Consider the following 25,987-nt stretch of genomic DNA (forward strand, 5'->3'; position numbering starts at 1 on the left):
AGGGACCCCTATCACTTATGCTCCAGGTATTCTAAAGCTCCTGGAACTGGCTTCCCTTTACCAACAGGTAGCCAAGGTCATGGGTCAGATCCAGACATCATCATACTGCAGGAATTACTGAAAAGACATGGAGGCTGAACAACACACTACTATATAACATCTGGGTCACAAAACAACTTAAAGAAAGTATTAAAACGTTCTTACAATTCAATAAACATGCATGGTGTATCCTCTGGGATATAGTAAAAGCAGTGCTGAAGGGAAAGAAAGTTCATAGTTGTAAGGACACATAAAGAAACAGAAGCAATGCTGGGTGCGGTGGCTCATGACTGTAATCATAGCCACTCAGGAGGCTAAGATCTAGGTCAAAGTTCAAAGCCAGCATGGCACAAAAGGATCTGAGACTCTTATCTCCAATTAACCTCTAGGAATCCCAAAGTGGGATTGGCTGCAGGGTAGGGTGGTAGCCTTGGGCTGAAGAACTCAGGGACACTGCCCAGGAAAATAGAAGCATAGTAAGAAGAACACATACAAAGAAAATGGAAGGAGACCAAGTAAATATCTCATGGGCCAATTAAAACAGCTAGAAAAGCAAGTAAAATTAAACTCAAAGGTACTAGATGGAGAGAAATAACAATAACTAGGACAGACATCAAGAAGCAATTTGAAAAAACTATATATAAAATTAATCAAACAAAATGCTGGTATTTTGAAAAAATTAATAAACATCTTGCAAACAATCAATAAGATCAGGGATGTCACAGGATAAATTACTAGAAATATCCTAGATTTCCAGCGCCTGGACTTTCTTGGTAGAGTGCTTGCCTATCATGCATGAAGACACGGGTCTGATTCCTGGGTACCAAATACATAGAAAACAGGGAGAAGTGGTGCTGTGGCTCTAGTGTAGAGCTCTAGCCTTGAGAAAGTCCAAGGACAGTGTTCAATCCCTGACTTTTGCCCCAGGACTGGCAAAAAAATATCCAAGAAATCCAAATGATCATGATGAACTATTTCTAAAAGGTATACCCTCTAAAGAAAAAAAACCTAGCAGAAATGGACATTTTTTTCTAGAGCAATATAAATTGCTCAGGCTGAACCAAGAAGAAAGGAATAAATCAACTACATGAGACAGTGACACTAGGAAGTAGTCACACGTCTTCCAACAAGCAAAGTAGCCTAACTGCTGATAGGGAATTTCAGAAGTCAGCATGTGAAAATTTGGCAACTGTCAAGTGGTAATCTGCACAGGATGGTCTGCAGAGGTAAAATAGTAAGAAAAAAACAATGGAATCATGCAGCCAGCCTACTTTAGTAAGTTCATTTCTTCCTTGTCACTTACGTCTAACTATACCAGATAAAAGTGCACAAGACCACTAGGAATCCTTGATTTGGTTGTACCCTAAACATGCACACAGCCTGCTGTATGAAGGGCTTCAATCCTTTGCACTGTTCCTTAGGCTTTGGGACTTCATCATGAATGGAGCTAAGGGGAGAAAGGCCAACACTGTCTAAATTGCACCACATGGATATAACGTATGAAAACACCAAAGACAAAAGTGTTATTCTGGAAAAGATTCAGAGAAATCATTCCTGCTATTTTGGCCCTAGGAATACAATTAGAATAAGGACTTAGCTTGACTCTGAAAAATACTACACATCTGTTCCAAAAGCTGAGACAACCCCAGCAAGACCACAATACTGCCATCACTGTTCACCACACACACAGTGCATCATAAATGCAGGCACAAACACCTGCCCTCTAAGGGGTTGCAGGAATACAGGTAGAAACGTTGTAACATTTGACACATACCTTACTAATTAACACTAAGCATATTTTGTAAAAACAGAACACCACCATAGGATCAAGGAAGAGGGGAAGGAAAGCGACTCTACAGAAGTGCTCCTTTTACCTTTCCAACCTACTCGTTTCATTTGGGTCAAAGAAGATTTTAAGGTTCAGGCCATCAGTTTTAAATAAGCTGATGACATCTATACACCTTCAAATATATATGTTTAATTTCATTCTGATTTAAAGCAATGAACTAGTACAAATCATGTATAGGAAACATTTACCCATCTTATTTACAAACATATGCAATGCTTTTTGAAAATGCAGATCAACCTAGTCATGGTTCCATACAGATGAGACAATTCATATAATTTCTTTAAAAAGAAAAAAATCAGTAAGAAATGCCTACATATATACCTCCTGGTCACTGGACTTAAAAGCCAAATAAATGTAACAATCATGATTAAGTTGTTATCAGTTTCTTAAACTTACGTAAATATGAGGTCTACCTAAGAGTACTACCTAGAACTACATATTCTCTTATAATTGGATAGAATATTAAGTTACTGAATACATTTTTAACTCCCAAGGCACATCACACTTGGTAACACTAATAAGGTAGATTTAGATAACACTTAAATCACAATTACGAATGTTTAATTGAATATTTTCCTTTCTGTAACTGTGAAATGTAAAGCTTAGATTTGCTTCCATCAGGCCTCTTAAACCAAACTTCATCATGGTTAAGTGTAATTACAGCATTTGTAGGACATTCACCTTTCTTATCAATGCAGATTGTTTGTCCACGTATATACCACTCGCCGTCATAATAAGAGTCTCCCCTCTTTGGACCTGGCACTGTGCAGATGCTTTTCCAGCTTCACAGGCAATTCTGTTTTCACTCTATGTGGACCCAGTGTAGCCATTGCCTTTCTCATTGTCGTCCAGTCTTCAAGAATATCAAGACCTTGCAGCATGTAAAGTATATATGGACCTGAAACCACAACTGGCTTCTTCTTATCAGGACTGCAGGGGTCCTTCCTCCTTTTCCGTGACTCAGGTTCATCATTCCACAGCTCTGAGGTGATGTCAATGCTGTGCCTGTCCTCCTCAAGCCTTCTGATTTTCTCCTCCAGCTCACTTTGAGCTGTATCATACAGCAAAAGCTTTTCACCCTCACAATGCTGGCGAGAAGCTTGAATTTCACATTCATACTTGTTCTTTACAGATTCCAAGCAGAGCTCTCTGTAGATTCCTGCTACCTTTGTACGAATTTGCATATTTTCTTGTAAAGTTGCCATTGTTTCCAAATATTCTGGTGCTTTTCCAGCTACGACTTCTTGTAGTTTTGCATCCACTTGACTTAATCATTCTTTATAAAGTTGATCTTTCAGATCGGTAAACTGTTTTTCAAGATTGGATATTTTATCTAAGCATTCCATTCTTCTTTCACAGTCGTCACCGTGCATTTCTAAGCTGTCTCCATCCTCGGAGACTGGCGAGCTCTCTGTGTCCTCATCTTCTCAACTGCTCCCCTCGTTCTCGGCATAGTCCACCTCCATCTCATCGTGATGATTCGGCTCCTTCTCATCCCCTCGGGAATGGACCGGCATTTTCCAGCCGGGCCACTGTTTCCCACTTCCAGAGCCCAGCCTGGCCCCTGCTGCTTTAATGAAGGGCACGCAAAAAGCCTCAACCCACCCGAAGTGGCCATGCTAGCATGGAACCCCTCGAACTCCTCCCCGGCCCAGCCCCGGCCCAGGCCTGTATGTAATAATTTTTTTTGCATCCTTGGGCTTGACTTAGGGCCTGGGTGCTGTCCTTGAACCTTTTTCTGTTCAAATCTAGCACAAAGCAAGCTTTGTTGAAAATGAACAACTGGTCGGAGATGGGGATCATGAGGGAAAATACTGGGAGAAAACCAAGAAGCAGTGACACTGTTTAAGAAAGAAATATATTCATTCCCTGATCTATGTAGCTGTAACTCCTCTGTACAACACCTTTACAATAAAAATTTAAAAAATGCAAACAGCCAAACGTAAAAGCAAAAATTATGTTTCTGGGGACAGAACAGGTGCCTCACACATCATCTAGTACTGAGCTTTATCCACTGCTCAAAGTGAGCTCCCTATGAGAAGAATCTGTCCAGAGTCTGAAAGTGAACACAGCTGTATAAAGCTTTGATCAGCTCCTCCCTCAACTATAATTATAATTGGGGTGGAGACATGTGAAAGGACCCTGGGTGCTGCATGTGCATACAAATCCCTGAGGTTTCAAGGTGGAAAGAGATGAACCAATAAAGGTGTATTTTGTTCTGTGGTTATACTTGGCTTTATTAGTTACTTGGGATTCTTGTCTATTTGTACCTAAAGAAGGAACTTACGATCTCTTGTGATGTGAAGGTGGCATTAATCACATGTATGTTTGTGTGTGTGTGTGTGTGTGTGTGTGTGTGTGTGTGTGTGTGTGTATTGCAGTCCTGGGATTTGAATTCTGGGCTTCACCACTTGCTAGACAGACATTCTGCTTCTTAGGTCACACTCTCAGTCCTCATTAGCTTGCTATTTGTAGGGTTGGGGCTATCATTTTCTCCCCTTGGTCTAGCCTCCTCTCTCCTCCTGTCTTCCTACAGCCTCCCACATGGCAAGGATCAGAGTTGTGCACCATCACAAAAATGGCCTTGATCTTAGCAAGCCATGGGAAGAACATTTTGAATGATCAGGACTTTTGGTATATTTCCAAATGACACCAGGAAGAAAGTTGGAAGGTCTCCTTTCATCCAGAATCTGAGATTCTAAACAATCTATTGCAATGTATCCAGGTACTTTTTCCACAGCAGAATAAATCTAGGAGCTTTGTTCATAGCAACATACATATCAACACCAGTTAGAATCACACAACAAATAGCCCATGATGAACAGAAAGAAGTAGACCGATGCAGTTAATTATGTCAGTGATGGTAGCCTATGTTTTCTGTAAGCTAACATACAAAGCACAATGCAGTATAAAATGAAGAGAAACAGCATAAACACTCATGCCACTTTCTGCCACACAGGTTAAGGAAAGCAAGTACTGGAAGCAAAGGAACACCTCATACTTTGAGAATGCACCTCTTTCCTTTCCCTGATGTAACACTAGTGTGACCTAATCATAAGTTCCTCACCCCCTTGTTTTTTTCCATGTGTGGGGCCTGAACTGGGGCTGGGCTCTGTTCCTGAGCCTCTGTGTGATCAAGGCTGGAGCTCTACCACTAGCCCAACTACCACTTGATCCACTGTACCACCTCTGGCTTTTTCTGTTTATGTAGTATTGAGGAATCAAACTCAGGGCTTCCTGCAAGCTCGGCAAGCACTCTACCACTAAGCCAAATTCGCAGTCCTGGTTTGTCATCGTTTATTAAAAAAACACCCCACAACTTTTATCTGAACTATTTAAAATCAGTGAACATACACTAACAGATATGTGAGGTATTTTAATTCTTCTAATTATCATTATGGCGGTATGGTTTACTCATGAATGCACCTTGAATTCAGAGGCAGTTGGAATAGTATCTTAGTGTTCAGGGTCCTCCCTACCTGTAGTAGGAAAAAAAATTCAAGAATGACTATTAGCCTGGCCTAGTCCAATCCTCTGGACTCATGGCAGGATAATAGGAAAATGGGCAGCTCATGGGCCAGTAATGTGGCCTAGAAGTAGACTACTTGGCTAGCATGCACAAAGCCCTGTCTCTCAGATGGCATGTCCTCAGTGTGCTCTCCATGGGGGAGGGGGGAGGCAGCTCCCTGGAGCTCTTCTACCAGGGTGCAAATCCCATTATTGAGGTTTCATTACCTGATCACCTCACCAAACTCCCACCTGCTAAATCCATCCATTGGTGCTCATTTCTGCATTGTTTGGGGATGATAGAGCATTTAGACCACATGGCTTTCTATAGAAGCCAACTTATAAGGCAATATTGCAGATTTCCACAGAGGAAGACAGACAGACAGACAGACAGACAGACAGACACACACACACACACACACACACACACACACACACACACACACACATACACATACACGCACATACACTTCTGGCAATTTCATTTCTGTTTGTAAGCTTCTCTCCAACATTCTTGGAAGAGGAAACCATAATGATTGGTTGGCTTGTGGCCTTCATGGTTTTCAAGCACAGTTGGCAAGTTATCACCTTCACTATGACAGACTGTGTTCTATTACCCCTTGCCAGGAATGGCCATTTCTCACAATATCATTGATCACACCGACAGAAAAGTTTGAATGTTTCAGACAATCTGTCCACTTTTTCCAGCACCTTTCAAGTCCTTCCTCAATCTTCTAGCAGCTACTTAATCCTGAGTAGCCCAGAATATTGGGTGTAGCTGCCCTGACACACTCCCTCCCCTCCCCAAGGTAGCCTGTTTTCAGAGGACACTTCTCTCATGCTACTCCTGCCTGTGTCCTCCATTCCACCCACACGTCCTGCCCTTCTCCTGCTGCCCCTAACCTCTGATTGCTCCTGGAACTCCAGGCTGTGGCCCCCTCCACACACCCATGGCTCTACGAAGGGAATGAAATGTTTCTGTGAATGTTTTCATCACCTTGAACACAATCAGCTAAAGAACGTGCTGAGTGTGAGAACTCATGTGGAGGTCTTGTGGGATGCAGCAGAGTTCAACCCAAGTTGCAGAGGATGAATCTTATGTGGGATGACACTACTAGAATTCTTTCCCTAAAGCTCTGCACAGGTACCCAGGAGGTCCTAAAGCTCTTACAGGCTCTGAGAGATTTATGTTTTCTTGCATGAAAATCATTTTTCTAATAAAATCTTGGGTATTTTATATTAAAAAATCTATGGATTTGGAGCAATTCAGGCTCACTGGAGTGAGTGGGATCAGGTAATGGTTTTCAAATGATTGACTTCAAGTAAAGAAACTAAGAATAGATGTTCCTTATCTATAGAGAAGAGAATCCAATTTAAAGACACTCTGATGTACAAACATGCTATGTAAAATACACTAGGCTTGTGCTTAAGAATGAATCTGATACCTGGAATTGGTGACTTATGAATGTCATTTCAACTACTCAGGAGGCTGAGATCTGAGGGTCCTGTTTGGAAGCCAGGTGAGGCAGGATTTCTATGAGGCTCAATCTCCAATTAACCACCAAAAGAGGGAACTGGAGCTGTGGTTCAAGTGACAGAGTGTTAATCTTGACTAGAAATGTTCAGGGACAGCCTCCAGGCCGATTTCACGCTGCAGGATCCACAAAAATGTAACTAAATTATTCAGATTTCATCACAAGTGTTGAAAACCCTATATGAACTTCAAGAAATGAAACAAGAGAGTGTTTTATAAATTTTATTGTACTGTTAGCAGGTTTCCCCACCCTATTTTTCCCTATTTGTCACAGTTTTTGATTTCTGTACCCTTGATCTTTTTCATGTATTTATTTTGTCAATTGTAGGGCTTGAACTCTAGGTCTGGATGCTGTCACTGAGCTCTTCACATCAAGGATATCGCTCTATCCCTTGAGCCACAGCACCACTTCTAGTTTTTTGTTGGTTATTTGGGGATAAGAGTTTCACGGACTTTCATGCCTGGGTTGATTTTGAACCGGAACATTCATATTTTAGCCTCCTGAGTAGCTAGGATTATAGACTTGAAGTATAGGGCCCACCTTGTGCCCTTTATCTTGGATGTAAGTTTATGTGATTTGAGGAGAGGAAGGAGCAACACAGAAACCATGGGGAAAAGCGTAAATTAATTCAGCAGTAATGCTCACTAGACACTGCTGGAAATGAACTAATCAACTGGGGGGAGAAAGGGGGAAGGAAGGGATAAAATCTAGGTGAAAATAAGGAGGGGTTTGTAACAAGCACATTAATCATGGATTGTTTAGATATTTAATTTCACAAGCACTGGTAGTGTCAGACGTTACTCACCTAACTTACTCACCATAGCAAGTGTAATTGGGGTGCCTAAAGGTATTTATTTGCACAAACACTGCAATCCCGGTACCATCTATTAGATGTAGCACTTACACACCTATACAATTCTCTTCCAACTCATCCTATCTCTCTGCCTCAAGACAGGTCACTTGTTAGGTCCCTGGGTCTGGGGTCAAGTCACACATGGGTCTGTGAGTCCCTGGGTCTGGTAGACTGAGGAATGGCCTGGGGCGGCTCAGCAGGATTCATGGTAGCTTGCTTTGTTGGACAGAGAGTAGTATGTGACCCTGCCTGCCACAGAAGAATGGTAAATGGTTTCAGTTTGCTCTACTTTTTCTGTGTTCATCTTCTAGGCATGCCCTGCCAAGTCCTTTGTTCATTCGCAGAACCCAGCCCACAAGTGTCCACCTTGACGCATCACATATGGGGAGCTCATTTCTGTATCTTTTTTTCATATATATAGTTTATATAGTATATGTAATGTATGCCCTGTTTTATAATAGATGACACATAACTATGATATTTTGGTAAAAGAAAAAGATAACATAAGAAGAAATAACAGGTAACAACCAGAAAACTTTTCCTGCGAAGAACGAATTCCTACAAATTTCTGCATATTCCTTTTTTTTCTTTTTTTATTATGATTAATAGAAGGGTTACATTATATTCACCAGATAGAAGGTGCATAATTTCACAAAAATTGATACCGTTTCTCATGTCATGGTCCCTATTTCCCTCCCACCCTCTCCCCACTTATCTTGATTTCCCACCTTCCCTATCCTATTTCAAATAACTAATTAAACATATATATCAGATAATAAGGTGGAAAATTGTAACAAGATGAGATAACCAAGGGATGGCAAAAGAGATGAGAGATAACATAGTACATTAAGGACAACAGTCACTCATTATATGGCTTTTGTTTCCTTACCCTGGAGTTCCTTACATTTAGGGTTGTACTATTTGGCCTAATGTCTCTAGATTTTGTTCTTTTGTAAATCTCTGCTAGGAGAGCCCGAGGATTCTACTGATTATGACAAATGAGGGAGATTATTGGGCTTACATTCCTTTGAGACTGACTTACTGCACTTAATGTGATTTTTTCTAAGTTTTTCCATTTCCTAACAAATTGGGCGATGTCGTTCTTTCTGATGGCAGCATAAAATTGCATTGTGTATAAATACCACATCTTGTCGATCCACTCATCAACTGAGGGACATCTAGGTTGGTTCCATATCTTTGCTATGGTAAATAGTGCTGCAATGCACATCATGGTGCTAGCGGGTTTAGTATGCCCTTGTTTCTGCACGATTGGGTAAATGCCAAGTAGTGGAATTGCTGGGTTTTAGGGGAGCTCTATGTTTAATCTTTTGAGGAACTGCCATACTGCTTTCCATAGTGGTTGAACGAGTTTGCTCTGCCACCAACAGTGTAGTAGTGATCCCTCCTGGCCACATCCCCTCCAGCATCTGTTGTTATTAGTTTTCTTGATCCTGGCCATTCTAACTGGAGTGAGGTGGAATCTTAGAGTTGTTTTGATTTGCATTTCTTTTATGACCAGAGATGTTGAGCATTTCTTCATGTGTAGATAGGCTATTTTTGTTTCTTCTTCAGAGAAGACTCTCTTTCCATATCTTAAGGCCTCAGTGGTCTTGGTGACTCTTCGTGTAAATAGTCCCGGCTTCTTTACTACTGCATGCTAGCTATGGTCTCAACAGAGTGAACTGTAAACTCTCTGTATATCATCTTTACAGCAAAAATTTAAAAAATACATTCAGACTTCAATATGAAGCAACGTGGATGGATAGATATTTAATCTCTCCTTGAAATCTTGGTAATGATTACATATAATATATCCCTAGCTAGGTGCTGGTGGCTCATGCCTGTAATCCTAGCAACTCAGGAGTCTGAGAGAAGTGAGGATCACAGTTCAGAAAGTCAGTCCAAGAAGAAAAGTCCATGAGACTCTTATCTTCAATAAACTACTTAGAAATGTCTGGAAGTGGTGCTGAGTTCCAAGCCGTAGAGCGCTAGCCTTGAAAAAAAGAACTAAGAGACAGTGCCCAGGCCTTGCGTTCAAATCTCACAACAGGCCACCACCCCACCAAAAAAAGATATGATATAAATGTTCCACAGGTTGCCTAAGCATATAAATTCCACAACTGCATTCAGGAACTAAAGGAAGAACAGAATAGAGACCAGTATTCTCAGGTGGATGGATACTGAGTGGCTTTGTCAACAACCTGGTGGTTCCTAGTTATGAGAAGTCTGCTACCTGGCAGTGGCAGTGATCACAAAACAGCAGGAACAATGGATAAATTTCAGTTCAGAGGTCATTTGGGGGGTAAAATCATGTGTGGACTTAGGAATTGTTGCTTGTGAGCAGGTGCTCTATGGCCACTTCACCCCTACTTTGAGCCACAGGTAGTTTCAAGTGAGCAGGAGCTAGCAAAGGAAGATTGTTCAGGTCTCTATTTGGCTGAGTTGCCACCAAATCATCCGTCTCCACATGTGCTGTCCCACTACCTTGTAGGCCCACCATCTTGCACTTTCCTTACTACCAAGCAACAGCAGGAGTTGAGCTGTAAAACAGACATGCAGATAAAACAAATATGAAACACCAGTGACAGCATACATGCCGACTATTAAAAACTAAACGAGTTACTGGAGACTCCAACTTGGGATTCTAGCTATCCATGGAGCTGAGACAGAGAAGATCAAGCTTCAAAACCAGACCAGGCAGCAAAGTCTGAGAGACTATCTCGAATTAAACAGCAAAACAGCAGACTGGGAAATATGGATGAGGTGGTTGGGAAGGCACTGAGTTCAAAACCCATGACCAAAAACAAAAGTGATCTCTATGAATGTTATATAATATTTTATATGTCTTTTCTCCAGGTGCAAATTGAGCAGAAGAGCAGACTTGAGCCTAGGGCTTTGCCCAGGAAGTGTGCTTGTTTCTAGGGCAGGTGAGGCAGAGACAGCTCTGTTACCTCCAGCAGCACTGCAGAGGTGTGACTGCAGTGGAGTGGGGATGTCACAGCAGCGCTGCTCCAATGAGGCAACAGTGCAAGCAGCAAAGAGAAATAGGAAACTTCCCTGGCATAAGGACTCTCTCTAGGTGTAAACAGGAGTTCCTTTTCAATTGGGTGTTTTAATGCAAGTTTTCATTTATTTGTTTACATTTGTCAAATTAATAGTCACCATTTATAGTTTCTACTCATTCATAGGTAAGCAGGATTTTTTTTGCCAATCCTTGGGCTTGAACTGAGGGCTTGGGAACTGCTGTCTAGCTTTCTCTAGGCTAGCGCTCTACCACTTGAGCCACAGCACCACTTCTGGCTCTTTCTGAGTATGTGGAATCCAGGAATGGAACCCAGAGCTTTGTGCATGCTGGGTGAACTCTCTCCCACTAGACTTTGCTTCTGGCCCCAACAGGAGCCCTTATTTGCATAACTTGTATTTGCTTTAGAATGCATAGTTGTTTAAAGTTAAGACATTGTTAGAATGTTTCAAACAGGTCAGATATCCAAGCATTGACCATTTTAAACTGTTGCACGATAAAGCAAAAATTAGGATGTACATGAGATATTTCAAAGAGCATATGCATTTTAATGATTAGGTGGATTTAATCTTGATTTTATATTATGTAACAGAAATTTAAGAGACTCATTTGCTCTCACATACTCTTTTCAAAGAAATAGGTAATGAGAGGTTGAAAATCTTTATTTAAGCATAAGTATGTAGCAAGGAGCTAGTGATTTGGAAAATATTATTTGCTTAAAAATATATTTTATTGTTAAGTAGTGGCACAAAAAGTTTTCAGTTGATAACGAATGATTGTTGTCCTTAATGTACTATGTTGTCTCTCATCTCCTTTGCTGTCCCTTGGTTATCTCATATTGTTATAGTATCTCACTTTGTTATCTGATATATTGAATTTATTTGTATTTGGTTATTTGAAATTGGATAGGGAAGGGGGGAAAACCAAGACAGGTGGGGGGTGTGGGGGGAGGGTAATGGGTACCAAGACATGTGAAACGGTATCAATGTATGTGAATTAATGCAACTTCTATCTGGCAAATATCATGTAACCCTTTTACTAATTACAATAAAAAATGTAAAAAAAAAGTTTTCAGTTGAGCATGCTAGTTTCCTACCTGCTTGTATGTCTGCCCTTCTACCCTTTCTGATAAGTGCTGTGGGGGAGGGGCCTAAAGCCTTTTCCACTTTGAATGACTGACTTTACAGAGGAACCTGGGTTCCCTCCTCCCATTCCAGGTGTGATAAAGTGAGTAGCACTGCATCTTCCCATGTCACTCTCTACAGGCTACACATTAAAAAGAACGCAAGGAAACCTGAACTCTGAAAGCAAATGTCATTTAGAGAAGCAAAAGGGCCAGAGGTGAAAGACCGTAAATGAGCAAGACAGTGAGAGGCAAACTAAATTCCTCAGGGGCAGAATGAAGGAAATACATAGATTAGTGGCTCATGTACATTTGTGGCTACTCAAGAGTTTTGGAACTAAGGTTTCTAGTTTGAGAGCAGCCGAGGCAGGAATATCCACAAGTCTCTCCAGTAAATTGACAAAAGCTGGCAGTGGAGTTGGACTGCACTAGTCTCAAGCAAGAAAAGTTCAGGGACAGTGGCCAACCCAGGCTGAGTTCAACCCCTAGGACCAGCCAAGAACCAGAACAACCCACAGAAGGCAGTTCCTGAGAGGGTTGTGTACAATGAGCTTTCATATATTTGCCAATTTAATCTCCATAAAAACTTCATAAAGGGGCCAGGAGCGTAGCCTAGTGGTAGAGTGCTCCCCTAGAATGCACAGAGCCCTGGGTTCCATTCTTCAGCACCACATATGCACAAAAAGCTGCAAGTGGAGCGGTGGCTCATGTGGCAGAGCACTATCCCTGAGCAAATATCCAAGTACAGTGCCCAGACCCTGAGTTCAAGCCCCAAGACTGGCAAAACCAAAACCAAAAACAAAAGAACAACAAAACTCCATAAAGCTACTATCATCCCTATGTGAATACAATAATTAAGGATAAAGTACAAAATAATGTGTGCAAATATTATAATTAAAAGTATTTATTATGAAGTTATCCTTACTGGGTTATGACCTCCGGCTGGATCAACCCCTGGAGTAGTAGGGCATGACAATGTGATGAGGTTCCCGCCCTTTGCCCACCTGTCCATCTACTTATGATTCTTGTGAGGCTGGAAGTGAGGGGTGGGGTTTGCTGATTTCTCCCAGGTTTTTAGCTCACATGTGTGGAGAGGGAAAGCATGGAAATACTGGTACTGCTTTTTCCTAAAAAAGTGATTTCTGTTTCCTGAGTTCTGTAACACGTACCATCTATCTCCATTCTTTTACACCTTGAGTACAGATACACAGTCAACTTATTTCTTCACATTTTCCTAACACTCTTGTTTTTCTTTATCTCAGGGCCTATAAAAGAGTACCTAGAGCTAAAGGCTGTGGATGGGCTGTGTCTGATAAAGTATTACTCTGGTTTTAGGTAATACATAGATAATTTGGCAGGGAGTACTCCTCACACAATCAAAGAAGAAATGTGACAGGGAATGCCTGTTAAGTTGGAAATGTTGTGAATTTCTCTTCAAAACTGTTCTTCTAATATCATATGCATATTTTCATGCACTGGAGATCAATTCAAGAACTTGCACTGTGACAGTAAGTACTCTATTTTTTAGGTACGTCCTAGACTCTTACAAGTAATACTTAAGAAATGTATGAATGGCTGGGCATCTGTGGCTCACACGTGTGATTCTAGATACTCGGGAGTGTGAGATCTGAGGATCACAATTTAAAGCCAATTGTTGAAGAATAGTGTGAGAAACTCCTATCACCAATTAACCACCAAAACCCAGGAGTGGAGTTGTGGCTCAGGTGGTGGAGTGCTAGACTGGAGCAAAGAAGCTCAGGGAGTGAGCCCATTCTCTGGGTTCAAGTGCATGCCATAAGGCCAGCACAAAGAACAAACAGAAATGCATAAAAGCAAACCTCATATTCTTAAGAAAGAAATTTATCTGTGATCTTACTATAATAAAACCTTTACTGGGGCTGGGAGTTTGGTCTACTGGTAAAGTGCTTGCCTAGCATGCAGGAAGACCTGGCAGGGTTCAATTCATTGGTTACCAAATATATAGAAAAAGCCAGAAGAAGTTCAAGTGGTAGAGCTCTAGTTTTGAGAAAGCCAAAGGACAGTTCAGGCTTGAGTTCAAGTCAGGACTGGCAAGAAACACACCTTTATAAGGGGCCAGCAGTTTGACCTAGTGGAAGAGTGCTTGATTAGCATGCTTCAAGAGCCAGGTTTGATTTCTCAGTAGCACATACATAGAAAATGCCAGAAGTGGTGTTGTGGGTCAAGTGGGAAATCCAACAACAGCACCTAGGATCTGAGTCCAAGCCAGGACTAGCAGTACATGGATAAATAAATACATAAATAAATATATGTAAAACCTTTACATCAAGAAATGGAACTAAAACTTGAACAGAGTGTTTATGGTCTTTTTCCACTCAAAAGTATTATTAAGTCTAAGAAAATTCTTGGAAACTACTGATTATATTATATCCTCATATATTTTTTATGGTCTGTTTTCTTGCCAGTCCTGGGTTTGAATTCAGGGCCAGATCAGTGTCCTTGGCCTTTCCTCAAGACTAGCACTCTACCACTAGAGCCAGAGCATCATTTCCTGCCTTTTCTGTGTATGTAGTATGGAGGATCCAACCAGGGTCTTCATGCACGCTAAGTCAGCACTGTATCATTAGCCCAAACTCTTGGCCCTTATCATCTTTTTTAAGGCCCAACAACTATTCTGTCTCTTGATAGTGTTTGTATGTTTACTTCATCTCTTTCTAAACTTGCAATTTGTTTTGAGAAAATAGATTGTTTTCTTATCAGGATAGGTTTATCTTTTTTTTTTCTGTGTGTTCAATTGTGAGTCTTAACTCTGGGCCTAAGCAATTCAGCACAAGGCGAGGCCTCTACCACTTGAGCCACAGAGCCACTCCCGGTTTTCTGATGGTGAATTGGAGATAAGAGTCTCACAGACTTTTCTACCCAGACTGGCTTTGAATTGTGATCCTTAGCTTTTGGCTTCATGAGTACCTAGGATTAATAGTGTGAGACATGTGACCAAAAATAGTTCTCAAAATATTCCTCTTCCCATACCAAGCCATATATTACTATAGCCACAGTGAAATTGATGATCCTCTAGAAATGGCTTGAATTCCTGAACTCATTCATACATGTCATGCAGATATCACACTTCTAGTATTTGCATCTGTTTCCCAGATGTTCCCGCAGGGCGTGTTAATCTATCTAATTGATACTTCCAGCCCTCTCTGTAATTAGATCATCCAATAATAATAAAAGATACTTCCCGAAATGAAGCAACCAAAGCTTTAGGAAGGAAAGATTCTTATGTAATGCCCAGAGATTTTCAATCAAAGGACTCTAGCCATCATCTAAATTATGGAACTTATGTTGAGGGTTAAAGGACTAAGAAGGTACACTGTTTTGTTTTTTTGTTTTTGTCTTCTGCCAGTCCTGGACTTGAACTCAGGGCCTGAGCACTGCCCTTGGACTGTCTCAAGGCTAGGGCTCTACCACTTGAGCCTCAGCATCACTTATGGCTTTTTTCTATATATGTGGTACCAAGGAATTGAACCCAAGTCTTTGTGCATGCTAGGCAAGCGCTCTACCACTAGGTGAAACTCCTGGCCCCACACTGGTTTTTAATGTGCAGGTTTCTGAAGATACCACATGTCCTTTAAAACCTGGACAGATGCTCACATAGTAGTATAGCCTCCCTCATGTCAATAATGGCCCAGATGACAAACACTGAAGCTCTTTAACCATCTAATTACAGCAAGAAATGCAAACACATAACAAATCCCTTGTGTTACTTAAGGCTACTGGTGAGTCCTGAAGCCCATCCATAGAGCCCAGTATCAAAAACTCCTTCTAGCCCTCACACTGGCTCAAGCTTGTATTCTTAGCTACTCTGGAGGCTGAGATTTGAAGACCACAGTCCCGATCAAGGCCAGGGAGGAAAGCTTCTAAAACTATTATCTCTAATAATTACCCAAAATGACCTGCTGTTCCACTGTACAGACCACTTTCCTCCTCCTCCAGTCTTCTCTTCCTCTACTTTTCTGTCAACCCCCAGCTGCTTCTTTTACTCTCTCTCATTCCCTTCCCCACCTCTCTGACCTTACACCCTTTTCTTCACTGACTTTCACTCATCTGTGGTGGCACTGCCTCACCTCCTTCCCTTTGGTTAGTGTCTGGTGCTGAAGACATGGTTTCTGTCCACATTCATTTTGTCCTATCTGACTGTCTTGTGTCTTTCCAAACTTTGCCTGATTTAAGAGACTAAATACTCAGTCTATGACCACACCTGGGAAGACCTCTTTAAGATCTTCACACCATTGTTCCCCCTGAGGATGGGGACACAGCAGAGAGGGACTGAAGAACAACCCCCCCCCCAAAATCCATCGGTGCAGACCTCATTTCTGACCTAGGGTGAATTATCAGTGTAATCATTGCAATCATGCTCTCAGGTACTGCAAGCCTGCTTTTAGGACACTGACAGCTCCAAACAGACTTTTGGCCAGCAGATCTACATTCACTCTCCACAGCCTCCAGGACAACCTGTCACACAGAGCCAATTCTACCCTTCTCACCCTCCACACTATAGTCATTCCATCTCGTCTTTACAGAGACATTTCCAATACTTTATTTCAGCTTACTCCCCCTAAATCCTAACTCCCTACTACAGGTCCACTACCTTCCCCTACTCACAACTGCTTGGAGGCCATCAATCTCCTTCTACCTTCCCTCACCACCATTCCCAACCTATCTGCAAGGTACACCACTTCAGGGAAGGAAGCTCCCTCTAAGGGTGTCTTCCAATCAGGGTATATATTGTAGATGACACAACAACAATTGAGGCTAAACCTCTTCCACCTCACACCACAACTCAATAGGCAGAATTTACTACTCTTACCCAGGAACTCACACTGGCACAAGGGAAAAAGGTTAATATCTATGCTAATAGAAAACATGCCTTCCACATTAACCACACTTCTTTAGTCCCCTGGCAGGAACAAGGATTTCTGTCCACCTAAGAGGGTTCCATTAAAAATGGATAACTTAGTGGGGTCCTCTTGAGCTAACATATGGCTACCTGGGATTACTCCCTATCTCTGCCCAGCCATTGGACTCCTCACCTCTAACCTCATACACTCATCTCTCTACCCTTTACATAACTCTTCTACTTACCACTCCAAGTGACTTTAAGGTGCATCCAGGTGAAGGTGTCCTCCTTTAAACCTTCTCTCCCAAGAATGTACAATCAAAACAGGAGGGTCCCTCCATGGTCACCATCACCAACCACACTGCTGCAAACCTGGAAAAGTCCTCTTACTACCACCACTTTCTAATCAAGCTTTTCCAAGAGCTCCCATCCCCTTCTCAGAACCCTACAACTCTCTCACCCTTCTCCTCTGTTTCTCTGCTACTGTCCCCAGCATACCTTAAAATTCCAGGCCAGGAATGAGGCCTAGTGGAAGAGCGCTGGCCTAGGCATGCAAGAAACCCTGGGTTGATTCCTTAGTACCACGAAAAGAGGTGGTTCTCTGGCTCAAGGGGTATAGTGGTAGCCATAAGCAAAAACGAAGTCAAGAAAAGTGTCCTGTCAAGCAGCAGGAATGGGAAAAATTTTGGTTTTCTATGTTCTTCTTCTACTCCATCATCTATTCCAGAGTCAACTAGTGACTCCAATCTCATCTTTCCAGGATGCTTTCTGAGCAGAAATTCGGCATCCAGTAAAAGACACTTCCATTGTGTGCAAAAAGGTTTGAACACAAAGTATCTTGTTGGACATGAGCAGGTTCTCATGAGTCTAAAGCTGGAGGTGTGGCAAAGCTTGAATCAGAGCTCAGTCCTCAGCCATACCCATGCACTGAATAGAGGAAAGCCTTTCAAATACAAGGCCATCCGTGCACACCTCTAGAAGCCATGAGTGTGCTCAGTGCTGAAGGCCTTTACCTACTGCTTGGCTTTTCTTCCTCATGGTAGGACTTGCACTGCGGTAAAACCCTTTTATGTAAAGAACTTGAGAAAGCCTTGGGCAGTACAACACAGGCCAACCCATAGTACCTCCCACCCCGGGAGAAGCCCTGTGACAGTGTGGGCTGTGGAGAGGCCTTCAAGTGAAGCTCCCAGACTAACCCCACAAGCGACTCACACTGGGCAGCGGCACATGGGGACAAACAGTGTGGCAGAGCCCTCCAGCAGAACAGGAACCTCATTCAGCACTGGCACCTACATCAGGTAGATGAAATTAACAAGTCACTTATACACACTGTGCACTTTGGAGGGACACAAAGGTTCAAACCACAGCAGAAAGAAATAAATGCACATCTAAAACAGACTTGACCACTATATTGAGCATAGAGAAGTCAAACAGAGTAAACTCTCCAATTAAAGAATGTAATTTCCAAAGGGCAAGAGCTTTTGCATTTTGAAATAAAAATATTATCTAATTTTATCTTCAGTATTGACTGTGATTTAGGTACAAGGAATATATTTAACAATGTATTTGGGTATATTGCCACCTGCATATATCCTGACAACTTATTTCACAAGGCAAATTGACTTAATTTCTGGTAAATGTGCTGCCGAAGTGATCAAATGAATTTTTTTTCTTCTCTAGTCCTGAAGCCTGAACTCAGGGCCTGAGCACTGACTTTGGGCTTTCTTCAAGGCTAGTGCTCTACCACTTGAGCCTCAGCACCACTTCTGCCTTTTTCTATGTATGTGGTATATACATATGTATGTGATTTTTGTTGAATACATGACATGTGAAATGGGACATAAAAACCCAGTTTTAATTAAAAATGTCATGGAATCCATCCAAAAAACACAACAAAACAAGAAAACACTACTTCATGTGAAGCCTGACCTACAGAAGGTCTAAAAGGTTTAGCATTTTCCAAAATCCAAATAAGACTCCTTGGAAGGAACATTCAAAGAGCAAAGGAGACCTTGTCAACAATCTCTGCAGACATACAACTCTTCTCCTGTTAGAGTGCAACAGCCTTCGTCTGGGCTGCTGTTGTCAGTATCTATCACATTCACAATGAACTTGACTTGCAAGAGAGATGCCAGTTGTACTCTTCTCATGACCAAAGTAATTGCTAGAGTGAGAACTGATTGAATATAACCCATGGGAACCAGATAGATTACCTGCAGCATCACTTAAAAAATATATATACAGTGCACTGCCAGATGTAACAACTTCCAACAGTTTCTTTTTGCCTTATTTCAGGGACTATCAAAGCCCTCAGCAGAGCTATTAAAGGTGCATATATTGAGTCTCCACCATAAACATGCATAGGCTCCTGGCTATATGATATAGCAATATGATTGAATCAGAATCCTAACAGTGCATTCGAATAGCCTTCAGTGAGGCATGTACAACCTCCCCGGGGCAGGCTCCAAGTTTTTATCAAGACACATGCTTTCCAACACTTGCTGGACCTCCCTGACTTCCATCTTCAGGGGACCGGAGAAGTGTGAGGGGGCCTGGGCAGCAGGGGCCTGGGAGGCTGCCAGCGTCTTGTTCTGGCACTCTGTAAACCAGTTCCTGCCGACTGAAACCTATAATTCTAGCTCTGCATGCAGAGGAGACCTAGATGATAGAGGTCCTGAAACCAGGCTAGGTAGAAAAGTCTGAGAGATTCTATCTCAAAATAATCAGCAAAAAAAGCTGACTCAAGTGTAGGGTGCGAGCCATTGGCAAAGTAGCCCAGAAGCAGTGCAGTGCCCAGAGGTCAGACTCCAGGAACAGCAGCAAAAAAATAACAAAAATGCAAAGAGGGCGTCCCTTCTCAGTAGTAGCATGCTTATTGTTTTGCCAAATGTTACTAAATAAAAACGGTTTGTTTTCCTTATGAGAAGGTATCAACCATATGAAAATGCCACTAAGGAAACAAATAACTCAATGTTCTGTCTTTTAAACTGTAAACATCTTTGAAATTTCTGACATAAATGGCACATAAGACAGATGTTTTGTCAGTGGTTTGGGTGTCAGTGAAGGGGCACTGATGGTGGGGCACAGCATGTCTATGGAAAAGCTGCCTTTGGTCTCCCCTGCTCCACTGAGAACCGAGTCCTGTCTTCTCTAAAGCCAAGTCAGACCAACATCGCATCATTCCAAGCTCTCTCCTGCATGATGCCTCAGTTAGCAATCTCTCCTGATACTCTGCACATATCTGATTATTTTTCACTTACTTGACTGTGCCTGACTCAGCTTCTGAATAAACTCCCCAAAAGATAACAGAACTGAGGTAGTTCAACTTTTCAAATATGTTAGAAGTCAGCTATTTTAGCGCCATGGAAGTGTAGTCATTTGTCTTCCTTTATATTTTCCTTTCTAGCAGAGAAATTGTAAATATAAAGATGAGGTGAGGAAAGAAAGTTCATGAGACTCTTAAATTCAAATATCACCACCTAATATGCAGCAGTGGATGTATGGCTCTGGTGATAGAGCTCTAGACTTGAGCAGAAAAATTAACAGAGACAATACATAGGCCCTGAGTTCATCCACACATACTCCATTCATATCTAATTAACAAGTTCTCTTCAACATCAACTTGGAGGTATGGGCCTTGAGGACTTTCCTGCCAAAGCTAGTGTGATCCTCAGATCTCAGACTCCCAAGTACCAAGGGTTCTAGGCATGAGAGCTTTAAAAATTAGTTATACAAACAAGTTTCAGTTCAACATATGAGTTTACCACATGCTTGTATTTAACTATCATTCTTGCTTTTAAAACAAGACGGTCTAGCAGTGCTTCTAAGGTCTCCAGTTTTGGATGACTGATTTCACCCAGTTCCTGTGGTCCACCTTTCAGTTTCCAGTGTGACCAGGTGGACAGCGCTGCCTCTCAGGTCGCCCTCTATTGGCAGTAAATTAGAAGATATAAACGAATCCACCTTGTGGGGTTGTGTGCGCCATGTTGGTGAAGGCACACCCAGGCGTCTGGAGCTCCGGGCCCATCGGCTCTGCTGGCTTCAGGCTGCATATTAATAAAGAGCAGTGGGAAAACGGCAGGGGGAGGGGGGCCACTCTCCCTCCCACCCCCCTCCCCAAACACACTCCTTTCTGCTCCGTTGTCTCTGCCACCCTCGGTGGGGCCTGCAAATGCCACCCGGGTTCGTCCAGCCTCTCCGGATTGAATGAGGGCAAGAGGGAAAGGCTGACCCATTGCGCCCCGGCAGGCTCGCCACCGACTACAGCAAGCACCTCAGCGTCAGCTTCCACAGGTTTCCCTTGGGTCCCAAAAGAAGAAAGGAATGGGTTCGCCTGAGTCAGCGAAAACCTTGTGTGCCAGGAAAGCGCACTTTTCTATGTTCAAAACATTGTGAAGCCTCACGTTTTGACCTAACAGGACAAACTCCATGACTTAAAATGCAGCTGTGCCAACCGTTTTTGATTTCTTTTAACTCACATAGAGTCTGTGAAACTCAAGTCAAGGAATCTTTTGAGGAAAAATGACAGGTGTACTACAGCCGGACCAGCTAATTTCAAGTCAAATATTAGTCAACAAGTACTACTCGAACACAGTTACGCCTTTAGGAACCCTAGGGAGGCAAAGAAGAGGATAATTAAGCTGGAAAAGGAAATAGCAAGTTTAAGAAGAAAAATGAAACATGGCCTCCAAAAAGAACGCAGAGCAGCTCAAAGATGGGTCAAAGCCACATGTTTTGAGAAGAATTTAGAAGCAAATAACCTGTGACCTAAGGGCACATTGGAACCCGGCTTACCGACTGCCTTAAGCAGTATTCCCTTGGAGGATTTCAAGATTCTTTAAACAAGATTAACCACACCAAACACTAGCACTTCTCTAAATCTAAAACAAACCAGAATACCTGCATTTAAGTGTCTTGCACAGAACTTAATATCAATCCAGCATTCTTTTCAGGGGTTAACATTTATGGCAGTAACACCAAACTGAATACTTAGGAAGTTCTGTATCACTTAAGAAGACCTGATTACAAAAACAAAGAAAGAAACTTTTAATGAAACTTTTATTTGAAAATAAATGGAAGTGCCTTACATGAAAAAATGTACTAGAAATTTTGCTAGGAAATTATGTTGGCCAGGTGCTTGTTTTGGAGTTTAAATGAAACAGCCTATGACCTGTATTGTGTTTAAATTAGAAAAAATTCCTATATAAAAGTTGGATATTACATCAAATTAAGATGCTACTTAGTTTTTAATCACACTAATTGTGACCTTAAAACTGCTGGACTTGGAGTTAATTAAGTCATAATTGACACTGGCTTGAAAATTTATGGAACAAAACAAGATGAGGTATAAGACACCTTTTTTTACTTTAAAATGTCTGCATTTTTAAATGAGTAAAAGTAAACTTACCATAGCCTTGTTTTGAAAATAATATTTTTGAATGTGAAGACTTTTAAGTTATCCAAAGTAAATAAGCCCTCAAGTACCTCAAAATAGCAAAAACATCATAATTACCTTCTAAGAAACATGTTGTGAAACTGCAGAGTTTGGGATCTAGTTTTTATCTTAATAAAAGTATGTATTATTCTTTTCTCATACTAAAAACATCCAACTTTAAAGATGGTGCATTAATGAGCAAACATTAGCTATAACGTATTAGACATACTGTGCAACATGGGCTCTTCTTCTAACTACATGTTATTAGCATCTCAAAAGTAGTGAATCAGCATAGTAGACCTCTAATTCCCTTTTCATAAACCCACAGTAAAATTTAATCACAGAAAATCACTTATCCATGTTACAATTTAATTTATTTTACAAATGAGTTTACGTTTTATCTTTCTTTTTCTAGGTCAGACAGAGTAACCATTATTCAAAAGGGAAATAAAATGTAGTTGTTTAAAAATGCATGTTAACATGTATCTACATGTATATATGTATATACATGTGTATCTGTGGCCAGCCTATGCAAAATGCTAATTAGTTTACAGACTAGAGGTATCAGGCTATTCTTACGGTGGCCACTTGAACAACTAAAGGATCTGCCTTATATCACCAAGTGTACAATAAGGATCTTTTTGTACAAAAGGACGCTGCTTTTGGCCTGAGTTCAATCCCCAAGCCCAACATAAAAACACAATACAATTACCAAATAAACGGTAGAGTGATGATTTCAGAATTATTTACATTATTTTCACAACCCCACTAACCTTCAAGTGTTATAGCAGATCAACCCTACAATCCAATGTCACTCAACGAATGGCCTAATTAAAGTTACATAAACTCACAATGGATGTGCCTTCATAAACAATTTATCATATCTACAAAAGGAAAGACAAAACACATAATTCAGATCTAAAGCTAATGGAAACATTGTTAGTTGTTACATGATCAATTTCTATAAATATGAAAACACTAAATATATGATTGGAAATATTAACCTTAGAAAAATAAGTATAACATTCATAAGTGAATTGCGCACTCAACCAACGCAACCTTGAGGATTATTCTGGCCCAGTGGAAAGAGGAAACACTAAGATCATCTCTGATGTAGAGTTGCTTCTCCAGTTTACAACTTCATGTGTTTTCAGGATGTTTCTTGGACATGCACACATTACTGTCACTTCATGGTTCTACTTTCCACAAGTAGGTCTCCTCTACTCTGTCAACCCGAAAAAGCCACTGTCATCCATCCAAAGCTTTTCCAAGGTAAACCAAAGTCACTTCTGTGTTGCCGTATACAGCAGAAACGGCTGGATATAAGTAGGCCTTTGGAAGTCCTCTGAAGGCCACCCCCAGGAACTCAGATCCACGTTCAAATGCTAAAGTCTTATCTTCCATGTCCAAGATGACTCGAATTCTTTCTCCTATCTGGTATTTTGGTGCATTATTACACTGTGGAAAACTGCCATTGACTTCACCATTATGCAGTAGATTATTGTCCACCAAATTCCAGCCCCTGCTCTGGTCGTCACTGCCCAGTTTTCTTTTGCTCTTCCTAGCAAATCTTGTCTCGATATGAAGATGAGCTATTGTTTTGTCTGGAATCTTTTAATTCTATTCTGCTGCATAGGACGCTGCTATGCATTTAAGAGATTTATACTGCTTTGGAAACGTCATTGGCTCTTCCTTAGCCAGAACTTGATAGACAGCGACATCTTGTGGTGCCAAGGGGTAATGATAACAGTTTAACACTTCCACAAGAAATGTTTTACATAAATTTTTAGAAAAAGCTAAAATGGGAGAAAATAAAGAAAAATGTCAAATGATTGTGTGAGGAAATAAGCAAATGATTGGATATTGTATTAATTATTTACAGATATTGGTGTCTCATGGCTGTAACCTTTTTTGGCTTTTGTCTATCTTGGGGCTTGAAGCCTGGGCCTGGGCATTATCCTTGAGCTTTCTCAAGGCTTGCACTGTACCATGTGTGCCCTTGCACTACTTCTGGCTTTTTTTCTCTGTATGTGGTACCGAGGAATGGAAACCAGGGCTTTGTGCATGCTAGGAAAAACTCTAACACTAATCACACTCGTGGCGCATGGATGTTATCTTGTGTATATGCATGCATATGTGAACCAGTGTTGAGTCTTGATGTCCTGTGCAGATCTCCTTTTGGCATTTTCTAGGTTGAAAGGGAATGTAGGACATTATATGATGCAGACTTTGAGTGTTGTCAGGATTAGCTCAGCATCATGCAGTGTTGCAGTGTTGCAGTGTTGCAGTGTTGCATAGGAATTAAGATATCAACTTGAAAGGAACTCATTAAAGCAAAGCTTACTTCTGCAGAAGGCTGTGCCCTTAGTGAAAGATCTGTTAAAGAAGCAAAGAGCAGGCAGGCTGCTCCCTTTTCATCCCTAACTCAACAAGTCCCAGCAATCCTCTCCCATTGGCTGAATTCAGGTCCCTCTGCTCCCAGTGGCTGATCTTAGGTTCATGACCTGCAAACCCATGTGGCTTAATTAACAGTGTGTAACTCAGATTCAAAGAGTTTCTAATAGGGAGCCTTAAAGTGCTCAAGAAAAGGATGTATGCATCATATGTAACTGTCAACAGGAAAGCCACCTGATTAAAGCAGAAGCTTTTCAGAAAAACGATTTTCACAAGATTAATATGAAGCAGAATGAGAAAGCAGGGAATTAGGGGAGGAAGCACCATGATGTTGTGGGCCTGTGCATGTGTTCCCCACTTTTTGGGTGGGGGTCATGGGGATTGAATTTGGCCTAGGCACTGTCCCTGAGCTCTTCAGCTCAAGGTTACAGCCTACACTTGAGTCAAGCCCTACTTCCCTTTCTCTAGAGGTTAATTGGAGATAAAAGTCTCAGGTCCTTTTTTGCCTGGGCTAGCATTGAACCTTGATCCTCAGATCTCAGCCTCCTGAGAAGCTAGGATTGCAAGTATGAGCCACCACACCCATCTGTGTTCTCAACATTTTATCCCTTTACCTTAGAGTTCTTTCTTCACCTTAGAGATCAGAGGAAGAAATACTTGGAAATTTTGCAGGAAAGGACTGATAAGGGGGTTGTTGCCCCTGGAGATACAATTGCTGAATCATTATTATCATTCTTATGATGAGATTTTCATTATCCTTGTGCTTGTGCAATGGGCTTTAAATTGAAGACTTTTCAAGAAATTGTATTTATTTGGTACAGAGGAATTGAAGCCATGGTTTCATGCTACCCAAGCAGTCCACCACTAAGCCACATTAGTAGCCCTGATTATTGTCATTTTTACGAACATGGGGTAAGTGAACACCAGAGGCTCCTGCTTTTATCTTAGATGCACAGTAGGCTGAGCAATGTGATTTGAAGCCAGCCTAGGTAAACAAATTCTCAAGAACTTTAAGTAACCAGCGAAAAGGGAATGGAGATGCAACACTGACCTTGGATGCAAAATCCCAAAGACAGTGTGAGGTCAAGCCCCAGCAACTGTAACAATAAATAAATAAATAAATAAATATATAAATAAGCAAGCAAGTCCGATGGCCTGGAGGAGGAACAGAGTGGTGAAGGCCACGAAGGAGTCAGCAAGAAGCAGCACACCTCTGCAGAGATGATGCAGAGAGTGCTTTGGGTTGAGAGCCCTGCTGCTCTGCTCACCCAGGGAGCCAAGGGACTGGGGTCCTGAGATTCCTTTCCCATCTGCAGCCTCAAGGCTCTGAGAGGCTGCTCCAGGCATGGTTC

General features: G+C 41.5%; 2 pseudogenes; one reads left to right on the forward strand and one right to left on the reverse strand.

Moving 5' to 3' along the window:
* Positions 1-2,438: 2,438 nt before the first annotated feature.
* Positions 2,439-3,405, reverse strand: LOC150066269 (breast cancer metastasis-suppressor 1-like protein pseudogene; annotated as a pseudogene).
* A 17,385-nt stretch (positions 3,406-20,790) lies between these two features.
* Positions 20,791-21,648, forward strand: LOC150066270 (THAP domain-containing protein 2 pseudogene; annotated as a pseudogene).
* The last annotated feature ends 4,339 nt before the right edge of the window (positions 21,649-25,987 follow it).

The sequence above is a fragment of the Megascapheus bottae genome, chromosome 2, assembly GCF_031878675.1.
Source record: "Megascapheus bottae isolate mThoBot1 chromosome 2, mThoBot2.hap1, whole genome shotgun sequence".
In the NCBI taxonomy this organism is placed as follows: Eukaryota; Metazoa; Chordata; class Mammalia; order Rodentia; family Geomyidae; genus Megascapheus; species Megascapheus bottae.